Consider the following 15,400-nt stretch of genomic DNA (forward strand, 5'->3'; position numbering starts at 1 on the left):
GAGTTGAGGTTGTTCAGCCTGGAGAAGAGAAGTCTCCAGGCAGACCTTTCTGTGGACTTCCCATACTTAAAGGGGGCTACAGGAAAGATAGGGAGGGACTATCTCCTATTATTTCAAAATTGTGTATAGATGGCAGTGATAGAAAATTTTCCTTACTGTGTAATTCCAAACAAATGAAGTTCCACATGTTTAAGATAGCCCATCAGATCATTACACAAAATATTATCTTCCTGCTTACACCAGTGGCTTACACAAAAGAAGAAAAGTATTTTATAGCATCTTTACTGTACCTCTATAAGTGTCCATTCAGTTCAGCTCTCTTTAAAGCTGCTACTGTAGCATGGTGTTCATTACAAGATATACTACTTAGTATTCAGGAAAGTCAACTTTTATTTCGTATTACACCTCCAACTTTCTGCAATAATGCATATAGGGAGGCATTTACCTACTGCTTGTTGCAGCATACCTTTCTCTGTAAATGTTGAAGTTTACATTTTAATTTCTTTACAGTCCATACTCTGGGTCTCTCACTTGAAAAAAGCAATAGAAGATGATTTGCTCACTTGGGTTTATAGGTTTTTCAGCTGTAAATTAACATAGTATTGCTGACTTACAGCTGCTGCATAATAGCTGCTAAAATGGTTGAGAGTTTTAGGCTTCTTGTGACATAAATATCAGCTCAACTCTTAACCTCTGCTGTTTATCATCTTATTTCATTAAGCACCATTTTAATGGAACCCCAAAATTCTGAAAGGTTTAAGTGAAATCATGGTCCCATTGCATCCACTAGCAAAACTTCCACTATATTTATTGTGGTGTCTTGAGCAGGAATGAACTTAAGCATGTGCCTAAAGGCTATTAACTATTATATAAATTAGGGTCCAGTGTGTTCTTGTCTTGTCTGAGCACCACATGCTGTTCTGATGTTAGTCCTTTATTCCTCCCTCCTGCCAAATTAAGGGTATAAATTACTTTAACTCATACAAAAAAAAAAAATTTGTTCAAGTACATTGTTTTGCACAAAGAAGGTGCAAATACCTTATTTTTAATACCTTTAAAGAAAAAAAAAATTCTAATTAGCAGTCTTGAAAGATGAATATCTGATTAGAGCTATATATCAAAGGCATTTTAGAAATACAAGGTATTCCCCAGGGATCAATACTGTGTCCAGTCCTGTTTAACATCTTTATTAATGATCTGGATCATCATAATGATAGGGCAGAGTGCCTCCTCAGCAAGCCTGCACATGACCACAGAACTGGGAGCAGTGGCTGATACACCAGTCATGCTGCCATCCAGAGAGACCTTGAGAGGCTGGAGAAATTAGCCAGCAGGAACCTCAGGAAGTTCAACAGAGGAAGTACAAAGCCCTGCAGCTGAGGAAGAACAATGTTATGCACCAGTACATGCTGGCTGTCTGGAAAGAAGCTTGGCAGAAAAAGACCCGGGATCCTGGTGGACACCAGATTGAGCATGAGCCAGCAATTTGCCCTTCCTGCAAAGAAGGTAAATGATACCCTTAGCTGCGTTGGCCAAAGTATTGCCATCAGGATGAGGGAGGTGATCCTTCCCCTTCATTCAGCACTGGTGAATCCTGTGCCCAGTTCTGGGCTCCTCATACTGGAGACAATTCAATGAAGAGCCACAAGATGATTCAGGGACTGGAGCATCTCATCTGAAAGGAACACCTGAGAGAGCTTGGACTTTTCAGCTTGGAAAAGAGAAGACTCAAGGGGATCTCACCAATGTGTACAAATACCGGAAAGGTGGGCGCAAAGAGGATGGAGCCAGGCTCTTTTCAGTGGTGTCCAGTGACAGGACCAGAGTCAATGGACACAAACTGAAACATGGGAGCTTCCCTGTGAACATCAGTAAAGGGTGTCAGAGCACTGGCACAGGTTACCTAAGGAGGTTTTTGAGTTGTCATCCTTGGAAAAAGACGTGAAAAGCCATCTGGACATGATTCTAGGCAACCACCTCTAGGTGGCTGGGCTTGAGCAGGGAGTTTGGACAGGATGTCCTGCCAACCTCAACCATTCTGTGATTCTGTGAAGGTGTTTGTTAGTCTGAGAGCAGATTAAAAGCACATATGAAAAGCAAAAGTCTGAAGAAGATGGGGTTTAGGAAGTTACATATATAAAGCCTGCAACTCACTTTGTATTTTCTCTTTTTATTTACACCCTATCACCAGGGCTGAAGCTCTGTTGATCTAGTGTATTGGTCTTAAATAAGACCATAAGAGCTTACAGCTAAATCTGGCAAGGAACACAAATTTTTCCAGGAGGCGGGTTGTTTGACCAGCTTAAGCACTGGCTTGCAGCCATGCCACTCCAGCAACACGTAGCTCTCAAGCCACTCTTCAAGAGGAGAAATCTCTGACTTGACCATTAGGCTCTCTTGGAGTTCTGCTGAACTCCTCCATTTTGTAGCATCATTAGTGTTGCAAATGTTCTTAGTGTTTTTCCCCATAAACCAAACCAGAAGTGTTTTAAAACTGTTATTTATTTATCGAGGATCCATTTAATATAATCCACAGTCAATGGACCTGCTTATTGGTTGAGGGGCCCCAACACTTAAACTGGCTAAAAAATTAGCCAATGTAGCTAAAAAGGCATTATGCTTAAAACTCACAGAAGCCCTAGAAGCAGGATAACAAAACTTTGCACATAGGCAACAAAACTTTCTAAGGCAACACACCAGACACTCCAATTCACTGTACACTGAAAGACAGAAGACAGGCAATGTCATACATGAAGGAGAACAATGTGCACACACAGACTCACACATACCCTGGGGATTGATAAAAGATAGCTTCACATTTGACTGGAATCCACCAACTCACAAAAGCCTATAAAGCACACACAAACAACTCCCCAGAATATACCAACAGCACACCCAAAGTACGCTACACTTACAACTCATCCTAGGTGATCATTATTTAGGAAGAAAGGGATATCTTACAAGCTGCTCATCTCACCTCTGGATTTCTGCCTCTCAGACATTGGCAAATCTCTCCCCTCACTTCATAAACCTTGCAGGAAACAGGGAATACTGTTATAATTCAGGGCACATATCCACTCTGCTGCCTCCAGATGTCCAGCTAGTGCATGTCATCTACCTTTCAGTCTCTCAAACACAATCTCTGTTGTGACCTAGAAGATGCTTAGTCACTAGTTTGGCAGTTCTTTGCTCTGGTCCCAAACTAAAAGCCTTCCTCAGCTGTGGAAACAGAGATTAAGTAGCGTGTCCTGGAGTAAAACCGAGTATACTAATGCCATTCATGCCTTTACTGCTAGGTGTGCCGAAAAAGCATCCTTGTCTCATTAACTGTATCAAGCAGAAACTTTGAAAACCCCAATTCACAAACATTTTCATCAACCAGGAGTAAAAATGATGAATCAAGTGTTTCCTGAGCATTAGAGCACAACTGAGCATATTCGATTTACCACATATCTAATTTACTGCTGCCAATATAGTTTCCAAGATTGCATTTCCCTGCAACAGGCTGAGCAATCCCATGCAGAGCTGCTAGTAACCTCAGGAAGACTGGCAAACAGTAGGACACCCACCAACTGCTACCTGCCACACACAATAAGCAGCACAAAGCCACCCTGTCAGAGCAGTCTCAACAGTTCACCTCCCCAGGCCAAACAGGTTAACAGCTGACTTGTGTTTTTTCCTGTAGGAATAATTACATGCTTCTCAGCAGACAAACTCTCATGCTGATACACTGCCTGTGTAATGCTAGGGAAGGAAACCAAATGAAGAAGCTCTACATCAAACCTGATGATGCCAAACCTGCAACACAGCTTTTTATTTTTACGAAAATCAGTTTCTTAGTGCACAATATGTTGCTGCTTTGACACAATTCAGGCTCAAGAGCATCTCATCTCTGTTTCACCTTTCTCTTCCTTGTCCTTCTCTTTTTCCATTTGTTCATTTTCTTGGAGGTGCAGCTACAAGGAAGAGGAACTTACAGCAGTTGCTTCTATGCCAAAAATCAATTTGTCGAACAGTCACGCTGACAATACGTCGAATAATTCTAACAGAAAGTGTTGAATAAGCTTCAGTGCCGGGCTGCAGTGCAGAGAACTGCTCTTGCCCTGAGCTCCAAGGAATTTGAACACTGGTGTCAGAAGAGGAGATTTTCAAAGTGGGAGTCATACCCTTTCTGCAAGTTTGACTGGTGACATGGCACTCTGAGATTCCCTTTCCATGAACTATCCTGCCTTGGAAAGTGGGAAACACATGGCTGATTGAAATCCTTTCACGAGGTGCAGTGACATATGGGGTAAATCGCATTGCAAAGCTCTGACTGACTCCTTTGCAACTGGTTTTGAATTGAAATGGGAGTCTTAACTTTTCAGACCACTTCCCTTTAAATGCAGAAAAGCATGAGTTAGAAAATAAATAAAAAGTGGCTGCTATGTTGAAAGAAATGCACTCTGCTTTTAGTACCTAAAGATGAATCTTGAAAGTGTACATGAATACCAAGCATTATAACGGGAACAAGAATGTCACATGCCCATGCAAAAATGAAACTGCCTTTAAATAGCAGAAATATAGGTTCTTCTTTCTCTTCAGAGAGTATTTAATTGAAAAATAGTCCACATCTAACACCTTTCACGTCACGATAGAGCACCATTGGTTTGAAATCTAAATAGTGGATTTAACAAAATTTATGCTATAAATTCAACACACATCATTATTGGAATCTGTAACCAGAATGTCTCATAATAAATTCTCGTTTATATTAAGCCACATCTTTCTGAAAGCTCCGATAACAGTCACTAAGATTTTAATAGGATTTAAATCTCACAATACCACCTTAAAATAAGATCAAGCAGACTTGTTGTATGTTCACATAAAAGAAAATAAAATTAAAAGTATAAACATAGAAACTTTTCTTTTTCTATGTTTACTATGTATTTACAAATAAAAAATAGTAATGTTGGTTATTTAAGACCATATTTAATGAAATTATTGCTACTCCCCATGAAGCTTTTAACATTAAATTGTTTTCAAACAATGTTGCCTATATTAAATCTCACAAATTAAGAGAAGGAAAGAACTTGCACAGATATCAAAAAGCAGAAAGAAAAATGAAAAAAAAAGTGAAAAAAATTAATTCCTCAGGCACAAGAAGTGTAAGAACAAGTCAGGTCATCAAATCCACATGTATGTGTGCACATATTTGGGTTTACGTCTATGGACTCATCTAAATATAGATGTCTGTCATGGTTTGAGTTCAGAAGGCAATTTGAGCTCACAGGGGGCCACCACTGTAGCCCCCTCCCCTGATACCAGAAAATCCCTGCCACTCACTCAAACCAGGACTATGACCCAATATGAAAGCTATAGATTGCACAGGTAATATTCCCATAATGTTGCTAGAAAAGTTGACATGATGTACTGGCTGAATTTGACCATTTTTGATTTATATAGCCCGTGTAGACATGACGTAAAAAGCACACTAAATCTGACTAGCCCACGATGCCATAAATAACACCTATTATACTTTATTTCATTGTCTTGGGGAAAAAATATATGGTAATTTGCTAAGCTATTTACACTTCATTCTTAACATTTATGGCTATTACTAGTAGAAAGCAACAACAGCTTGACTTTTTAGCATGCATAATGCTAGATCAGAAAAAGACATATAAAAGAAAAATATGTGCTACTCTCCATTTGTACTGTGTCAGCAAAGCCTTTAACTAGGTATTCTTGGTAGAGTTTGCTAATTATAGGTGATTTCTAGTTCTTACAAATTACCAGGAGATGAGATAATGAGGCATGAGAAGAAGATAATTTATATGGGTGTGGCATTAAATAAAATAATGTCCCTATCTTGCCATAGTTTTGCATGTGAATTATAGCAAATGCACAGTATTCCAAAGCCTATTTCAGAAATGCCCCATATTTAGCAGCTGTGTCTCTATTCAGACTGTATATTGCTATGTTTAACTGCGGTCATCATTGTTTCCTTTGCAAACATGAGGCAACAGGATGCCGACATTGTAGGGAATCATCTCAAGCTCGTACTAAAAAGCAGGGTAAAACATCCACGGAGCATTATGTAAACTTCTACCCTGGGGACTTGGGGTTTTCTGTAGAATATTTTTCTTGGGAAACACATTTTTTAACATGATATCAAATAAAATAGCCACTGCTATGGTAGCCAGTATGAAGCACAAGCTCAGGTGTGCAAAACTTACCCCACTGTTTTGCATTTTATATTTTTGTCATCTTTACTGTTTAACTTTGAGTAAATGTTTCCTGCTGGTTTGGGGGAGGTGACCTACTCCCAGCCATCCTTGCCTGCTAATTCCCTTGTGCCAGTGTCAGAGTTTGAGAGGCTACACAGTGAATGAGATAAGGAAACTGGCATGGCTGAAAACTATGTCTGACAAACCTCTTATGTGGGTAAAGTTATTTTTCACCCAGAGCAGTTCTCTGGTCAAGTTCATCATGTGGTTGTACAAATGCTTTTCATTCACAGGAGGAAAGCAGCCAGAACAATAAGCAAAGAGGAAGAAGAAGAACAAGATATATATATATTTATTTTTTTTTTTCCCCCCCTGATTGGGCAGCAATGTAGTGAGTGAAAGTGGGTTATGCAAAAAACTTGGGTGGGGAGCCATCTCTTTCTCTGCCTAAGCTCTGCTGCTGGATGCACAGTACTCCTGCTTCTTTGATGCTAGCAAATTTGCCCATCAGCACTTGGCCCTGAAAGGAACTACACAGGGGATTATAAAGCTGTGGTGGGAATCGGTCTCACCCATCTCCAGTGCCAGAGTTGTCCCTGTGCACAACTATAACCTTCATACTCCTAGTGCAATGCCATTTTCACCTCCATCCACCCTGCCTGGCTACTGGCTTTGCCATGTTCATCTCTGAGACTTGTTCATACTTCTGGTTTGTCAAGGCATTGAAGCAGCTACTGGCCAAACCTTCTCTTATATGTGACATCAGTGGGAGTTAACAACTCTGGAATTTCACAAGATCACTATCTAACTATTGATTTTGCTGTTAACTTCTTATTCACTACTTCACTATGAAAAAGCTATAAATATCCAGCTATCTTAGGTCCTATTTGGCCATTAAATGAAAGCCATCACCGTGGCAAATTTTGTCTTCAAGTAAATAATGACAAAAAAAATCCAATCCAAACTTAAAATATATAAACAACCCCTTATCATTTTTCTAGCATGTAAATTATTAATATATTGCATTGGAATAAACATATTTGCATGGGGTTTGCATGGGTTCTACAGCATCTCCACACACTAACTGTTCAATTGACTTCCACTATGAGATCAAATTTGTTCAAAGACAGAAATAGGATATCATTCTGTAGGGTTATTTTTTTTAGAAAATACCTGAAAAGGTGTAACGCTCTTGTATTTTTCAGGTTTTAAAAAGAAAATGTAAAGATAAAATTTATGACTAAATTTGAGAGAGAAAATGATTCAGTAAATGCTGCTATGAAAACCTACTGGCCATAGGAGAATGTAAAACATTTTTATCCATATTATGGAAGTGTCAGTTGCAAGGATGGTATCAGGAATAAAGTACTGGAGTGTCTCATCTTTCAACACTTTGGCTTTGATAGTTCTTTCCATTTGAATTTTCCCTCATTTTAACTTCACTCATACAACCACTACCTTCCATTGTATGATTACTTCACAATTAGTCTTATGATAATTATGGGAGAAAAAGAAGAATTATCACTTTATAGGCATATGACAGACAGAGGATTGATGATTTCCTAATTTTACACAAGGATCTTTTGACCCCAGGGTTGACTCGGGTTTTCTGGATTCCAGTCCAGAAGAATATGGTTCTCACTCCTTCTCTCTCTGTAAAAGACACCTGCTTTTACACAGAGCCAATAAAAGGCTCATCATTTGTTATTCCAAAAAAGATAATGAAATAATTAATGCACTCTTGTACTGCAACACTTGAATTCCATCTGTTCTGGTTTGGCAGGCATTGGCTTATTTTTGAAATGTGATGGTCTTTATCAGATTACAATTTATCGCCTTTAATGTTATTCTCAGACACACTACTCAATATAGGATAAATAAATCAGCACCACTTCTATGTTCTGTTACATATACTGAAAAACACTTTTCCAAAAAATTTACAACTTTTAATTACTTCAATATTTCTATTTTGAGAGTGAAGACACTAGATTTTTTGCTTAGCCACACTGCTCACAATCAAGTGATGTAATGACCCAGACAGAGACTTTTTCATAATTAAACCTCTCTTTTCCTTACAGGTTTCTGGGAGGAAAACTTGAATTTAGAGAAATGATTGCAGATGGTGATATAAAGCTGTACAGAAGATGAATCGTAGCTGTGGCTTTCAGGTGAAATTCTCTATTTTATAAAGAGCCCTTGTAAGGTTTCCAGGACATTTTATCTGTGAAAATAGAACTTATCTAGGATTTAAGTCTTTTATATACACTTGTGCTAGCTGCTTACAAAGAGCAGTTGCTCAGTGAATCTATTTCTGTAGTTAAGCATATATCTACATGGAGGTTTGGGGCTTTAAGGATCACACTTAAAAGACTTCTTTGGTTTGTTTCCACCTCCCCGCCATCCTTCTGGTATCTTTTGACTAATGGGAAACATGAGACCTGCAAACTCCCAGAAGTAACAAGTGAGAATTTATTGTCCTTGGCTTTATATATAGCACGTCAGATAATTTAGAAGGAAGTTGTTCTTCTTCTTCATTATATATAGTAAAATGTATATGTTCAGATTTTAGAGTCAGATTTTTTATCAGAGTATATTTTAAGGCACATCATTAAGTACGCAATCATAGTTTCTGAACTTTTAAGCAAAGATCAAAGCGGAAATCCTTGTTCACCTCCCACATTCTCCATTATGATGGAAGATCACACACTGCAAAGTTGCCACAATACAAGAATCCTTTGCTACTCTTTTTTATTTCAAGTCTGAACTCTGCGCAAAAAGCCACATAATGGTATCCTCAGGCTGTCACAAAAAACTGTATAAGGTGTATATATTTCATACATATATCCTTACATCCATTGCACATAGTGTTTTTAAAACAATCCTACAGACTTATTTTAATGCTTCATGCTTAAGCTATGAATTTTTTCCAATAAGCTTGTTTGAGACCTAAATTTCTGAAGTCAGTGTATACCTCCATCAGTGGTATGAGTGGATTTGTTAAAAACATCTTTAATCCTACTTCAAATTTCTGATCTTCTTTATCTTCCCCTTCCCCCCCCCCCCCTTTTCTTCTCTTTCTTTTAATAATTCATATAAATTCATAGCTACTTTTACAGTCTTTTCATTCATTCAGGACTGCTTTCCTGTTTGAAATGGGTAACTTCTGCCCTTCCTTCCCAGCATTGATAACTATCACATATATTAACTTGAAAAAATATGTAGAAAGAATCTAATTTATATTTCCAGGTGCAGTTATATAAAATTCTTAAGCTGGTTCTTAGGCTCCAGTTCAGCCATTAAATGATATAACTCAGTAGTTTCTTACTATGGAATTTACAAATTGACCCACTAGCTTCAGAGAGCTCTGAATAAGGCCCTTAGTAATTGGGATTTATTTCTGAATTTTTTAGTATGTAGGGAGTTCCAGAGCACATTAGGTCCCTGCTGGAAAGAAGGTCCTTACTATATTATACATTTTAAAAGAGAAGCTCATATTGCTACTCTCATCGTGCAGTGATATATCCCAAGTAAGACTGAGTGCTTACCTGGAAATAACAAAAATATCATTCTGCCTTTCAAACCAAGCTCCAGTATTCTTGCCACATTATATCATTATCATGTGGCAGGACAGCAGGCTGAATTTCAATGGACATAATATCCCCACTAAAAGCAATTACTTAAAAGAAAAACCTCAAAAGATTTCTCTAATGATTGAGGTTTGAGCTTTGTTAAAGTTTTGTACTAAACCTTAAAAACTGGAGGAATTATAAAGGACCTTTTGCAATTTCAGTAACTCCAATCGACCCTTTGTGAAAGGGAGATCATGGTATGTAATCTTTTGAAAAGTCCCAATAAAATGTAATGATGTAGTATTTAAATTCAGTTTGGAGACCAAGTCCTAGGGAATATTTAAATAAACAGGGTTTTTCATGTTATTATTTCCTCTTGTTATTTTAATAAAAATTTAAAAAGGAAGCTAATTAATTTGTAACAGAAAGCCATTTTATTTTTCTTAACTTTATTAATGAAGCCAGTTGTTCACATTCAAGATACTTTGGTTCTCATTGAAACAAACAGGAACAACTTAATTTGATTTCACTAGGCTTTAGGTCAGGACCCCAGTGGGTTGCTGCAATTCTGTGTTCTGTGTTTCTTCCTTCTCCTTCATCACAGACTTCAATGGAACAGGAAAAGACTATAACATAGAGCACAATCATCTATTGTACTCTTAATATAAATTTGGGATTGTCATTTCATTGAAAATTGTCGCAGTTCTCTAATTTTACAGCACATGGCAGTCAGTTTGCCACATTTTATTTGGAAAAAAATAGTTTCATAAAAATGACATGAAACTTTAGCATGCAATTCAGGGAGGTTTGGCATATTGTAATGTATTATAAATTAGACATATCTAAATATTACAGATCTTAAACTCTTGTTTATGCTACCAAAGTAGAGATACCTACCTACCTGAGAGGTTCTCTTAAAGCTAGAAAGAACTGTCCACCTGAATAATGACAATCCTAGCCACTGAGATTCTTTGTCACCCACATTACAGGGGATGGGGAGTTGTTTAGATTGCTGTGGTTTATGACCAGCTCCCTGTGGTCAAAACTTTCTTGCAGCCAAGAATCAAAATGCACCCTTTTCCCTCTTGGGGACATGAAATTCATTAGCATTAAAAGCAACAACTGATTTAAAGCAAGAAATTTGGCTTTTTGAAACCACTCAGACTACAGAATGCTGGAAATAGTAACAAAACATGGGAAAAGGAAAAACATAGACTAACAACTCAAATGTGGTAGCAGTCCCATGACAAACTCCAAAACCACATAAATTATTTTTGAGGTATATTAAAAACATCATCAAATTGTTTCATGAAATACTAATTTAGTTAGCATTATACTGTACACCACATAATAGATAATACTTTAAGCTTCATTTCTGAAACAGCTATAGAATATTTTCAGCCCATTTCTTTCTCAGCAAGTACACAGAGTGTCTCAGTCTGCTGATAAAACTGTTGTACAGCAGCATAGTCAACAGTCCTCCAAAGAAAACAATGTGGATTATAATGGCAGAGGTTGTAAAAAAAAATTACTGCATTTTAATCAGTAAAGCTGCAAACCTACCATCTTGTGGGAGTCAAAATTAAATCTGGATCCAATTGTGTTCAAAACCGAGAGCTTTGAGCCCATATAGCACTCCTAATGTTCATTATGAGAAGCAACATTCAAATTTCCAGTTTAACATTACAGTTCAAATTTGCCAGGGGAAAGATTGAAACACAACCTCTGTATTTTCAAGAGAATGTCAAGACAGATTATAACTTACAGCAACTTATTTTGCTGTTTTTTAAATTTTGTTCAGTCAAGCAGTAATGAGAAACATACTGTAATTATGACTAATCAATATTCTGTAATGATCTTGTTCAGAAAAGCTCCCAAGAAGAAACAGAAATCTCAGTTAGCTTATGCTGTGTAATAAAATGGTCAACTTAGTCAATGCATGCTGTTTTCCATTTTCAGTCTTATAATAATGCGTTACTAACAAAGCATTAGTAAGGATTACATTACACTACTTTCTGCAATTTAATTAGAGAACATACATCTCTGAATCAGCAATTCCCAGTTTTTATGCTTTTCACCACCCAACAAATTTTATTCTAGCTAAGGAGGCTACACCATGGTGAAGTCCAAAGAGGCTTGTTGCACCCCTGCATGGAGGCCTTTACCTACCTACACTATTTCACGGGATGAAGCAAAGGAGAAGGCAATGGAGCTTAAATGGACCCTCCTTTGCATAATCTTTCTGTGTGCCTGTACTGAGTGCAGTGGTTCAGGTTTTGGTAGTGGCGAGGGCTATAAGGCAGCCTCTGTGAGGACAGCCAGGGCTGCCCTGTGCGGGACGCAGCCAATTCTAGCTGGCTCCATCCAATCCACCGCAGGGCCCAGCTGAGCCCCTCAGCTAAAATGGTGACGCCTCTGGAAAAATGTATTTAGGAAAGGGCAGAAAATGCTGGGCAGAGAGAGGGTGAGGGAAGGGGAAGGGGAAGGGGGAGGGGAGGGGAGGGGAGGGGAGGGGAGGGGAGGGGAGGGGAGGGGAGGGGAGGGAAGGGAAGGGAAGGGAAGGGAAGGGAAGGGAAGGGAAGGGAAGGGAAGGGAAGGGAAGGGAAGGGAAGGGAAGGGAAGGGAAGGGAAGGGAAGGGAAGGGAAGGGAAGGGAAGGGAAGGGAAGGGAAGGGAAGGGAAGGGAAGGGAAGGGAAGGGAAGGGAAGGGAAGGGAAGGGAAGGGAAGGGAAGGGAAGGGAAGGGACATAAAGGCAAAATTAGTATTAATAATTCAACATAACTTTTTTTCCATCTCTATGTCTGTTCATAAAGCCATCAATGAATACACTCTGCACAGCTTTGCTATTTACATGATGCACAAAAGTATGCTGAGAGCTGATCTTCACAGGTCATGTTGATCACTTGCAATGAATAACGAGATGTATTTTTTGATGTGTCTATAAATTCTATCTCCTTTACTTGAACACAGCAATAACGTTCAGAGAAGGAACTGACTTGTAGTATACACTTTTAAATTTTAAAAAGTCAGCAAACTATTAGCATGAAGTTATTCCTTTAGAGTTATCTGCATACTATATTTCACTGAAGTATAGTACTTACAGATGTATTACCAAAGTTGTTCAGTACAACCTGAAATGTATTTTCAGCCCCCCAAACAACAAACTAATGCCTTTTAGGTTTGAGAGTAGCATTTCAAACCTCACAGTTTCCTTGCTTTATCAGTGTGAATAATAAAAGAACAAATAAGCTTCTCATAAGCCTTCCATTCCTGACTTGGTGAGTATTTTCCTCATACTTATAGAAGAATAAAGTCTTACAGCAATGTAAGTATTGTGTATACGCCTTTGTTTTCGAGATTTGTTGCCTTAAAAATGTATTTTTTATTCTTAATCTGAAAAGCAGTTTCAGTGTTCAGTGGGTATGAAAATGATTCATAATGGAGAGGAAAACACTCTTGGGATATGAAGTGCTTCAGGGAAGAAATGTAATATACATACAAAAAGTAAATAAATTCCTCTCACTACCCTCTGACGTGAATTTTTGTAAATATCTACAACGTGTTCTGTCAATACTAATGTTCAGAACATGCATCAAGCATGTGACACAGTAAGGAATGAACCCAAGTAAAATTCATTAAAAGTATCTTTTTTAGCCTAGACCAAGGAAAATCAAGCAATGACTTTCTCATTAACAGAAAAAGTAATTCTCATGTTGTTCTGATAGCTTATCATTCCAGTGAGTGGTTTTGTGATCCTCTAAAAAAAAATAACCTTGCTAAACAGACTGGTTATAGATTCTTTTAAATTCTATTTCTAAGACAAAGAAATAACAGGAGCAGCATTGCAAATTATCTTTGCAGGTTCTAATATTCTCATGATAAGTCTTGTCACAACATCTAATGCATTTCCCATTGCAACATCTAATCATACAATGCTCATGCAAAATAAAGCTAAAATTGATGTGAATATAGAACACTTAATTCATATTAGTTTGCCACATCTGATTTAAAGAAACATTTTTTATATGATTCTATGGGGCTTCATAATCACTTAAATAGCACATAGCTGAGAAGTTTTATTTAATAATGACAGGACTAGACAGATTCTTAAGGCAAGCTTTTGCTAAATTAATTCATTATAGCAGGACCATATGCAAATACAGATTACTTCTGATGCTATGAGGGTCAGATACACTAGGTAGTGATGTGACATGACTTGACACTGAAAATCATACGCATGAATTTTAGGGCTTTCTCAAAGCTTCTAACTCCATGGTTACTATTAGGAAAGCATCCAAGAATTCACAAAGACTAACATGATAACATTATATGTGTTCTAGACATATAGGTACATATGTACACACTGAAAATCAGTACATAACCAAATTTGCTTCTTTCTTTATCCCACCCCACTCCCCGTACCCCCAGTCCCTTCTTAGTGTTTTTTAATGAAAAATACTAGAGGACATACAGTTGATAAAGTGATATAAAATTCCTTATTTATTGACTTCATGAGATGCACAGTAGAATATATGTCCAAGTATTTGGGATCTGTCACTTTGGTTTTTCATGTCTTGCACATACACATCAGGCTACAAAACTCTGTGAGTACAGAAACATAATTTAAAATTCCCCCCGTACTAATTTCAGCAATTCCCACATTATAGGAATTGAGCATAACAAATGCTTTACCTTATCCTGAACTGTAGTCATGAGCAGACATTTTCTCTTATTCTTACAATGCTAATTGGTTGGCAGCATTGCAGCCATTAGACTATTTTATTAGAGCTAAAAACACTGCTAAAATGAATGTTTCTAATTTTAGAGCCTTTTTGCATTTTAGTTCAATTTTGAAATTTCTAATATTCCTGTTGTAAGACTGATCTTAGCCTGTGCTGTACCAGCGAACTAAAACATGTGAAAAAAACAAGACTAAACCACGTCTGATGATTTAATGGACTGTAGGTAACACATTTTCTTATTAGTGTTGTTGATATCATGGGCTTTTTTACATTAATTTTCCATTCGAAGTCAATCATGCAACAGAAAAGCTATTTTAAATTTTATACATACAAACCTATTTAGTACTCCTCCTCATTCCTCCCTTTAATAATAATTTGAATGATACCTATACTTCTGTAAAAATACTTCTTTAAAATCCCATATTCTATGCTCACATTTCCTATATGCTTCCTGTTGGATATTACCTAATTTAAAATCAGGAAAGAAAAAACAATCATTTTGTCCATCACTTCCGCGGCTTTATAAATCATAAGACCTCTGTGAGTCTTCAAAATTGGGTTCTGTTTTATACTGTCCCCTTCACTAGTGTGCAACGAGTAGATAACTAATAACTGCATTAAAGGACAAAATCTGTTCCCTGAAAGCTCACATTTAGGGACTACATTTGCATCGCGGTATTTGATTTGCATATGCCTCTTAGTTATATAGCTGTAGGTAAAACGGGCAAGTTAATACAAGTAGACAGGTATATCTGATTTTGAAAACCTGATTTAACACACAGGAAACACTTTGATGGCCACTAAAGACGTGTCACTCTGAGATTTCCCACATTAGCTCTGCTAGAAGCCAAAACAAGAGTATAAAACATTACAGCAAAGA

The 15,400-nt window shown here is 37.5% G+C and overlaps 1 protein-coding gene across 2 annotated transcripts in view; it reads right to left on the minus strand.

The window, feature by feature from the left end:
• Positions 1 to 15,400, minus strand: part of LOC141960316 (serine-rich coiled-coil domain-containing protein 1-like) — a 381,350-nt gene that overhangs the window by 15,124 nt on the left and 350,826 nt on the right. The gene's annotated exons all lie outside the window — the stretch shown is intronic.

This window comes from Athene noctua, chromosome 4 (genome assembly GCF_965140245.1).
Source record: "Athene noctua chromosome 4, bAthNoc1.hap1.1, whole genome shotgun sequence".
NCBI classification, from domain to species: domain Eukaryota; kingdom Metazoa; phylum Chordata; class Aves; order Strigiformes; family Strigidae; genus Athene; species Athene noctua.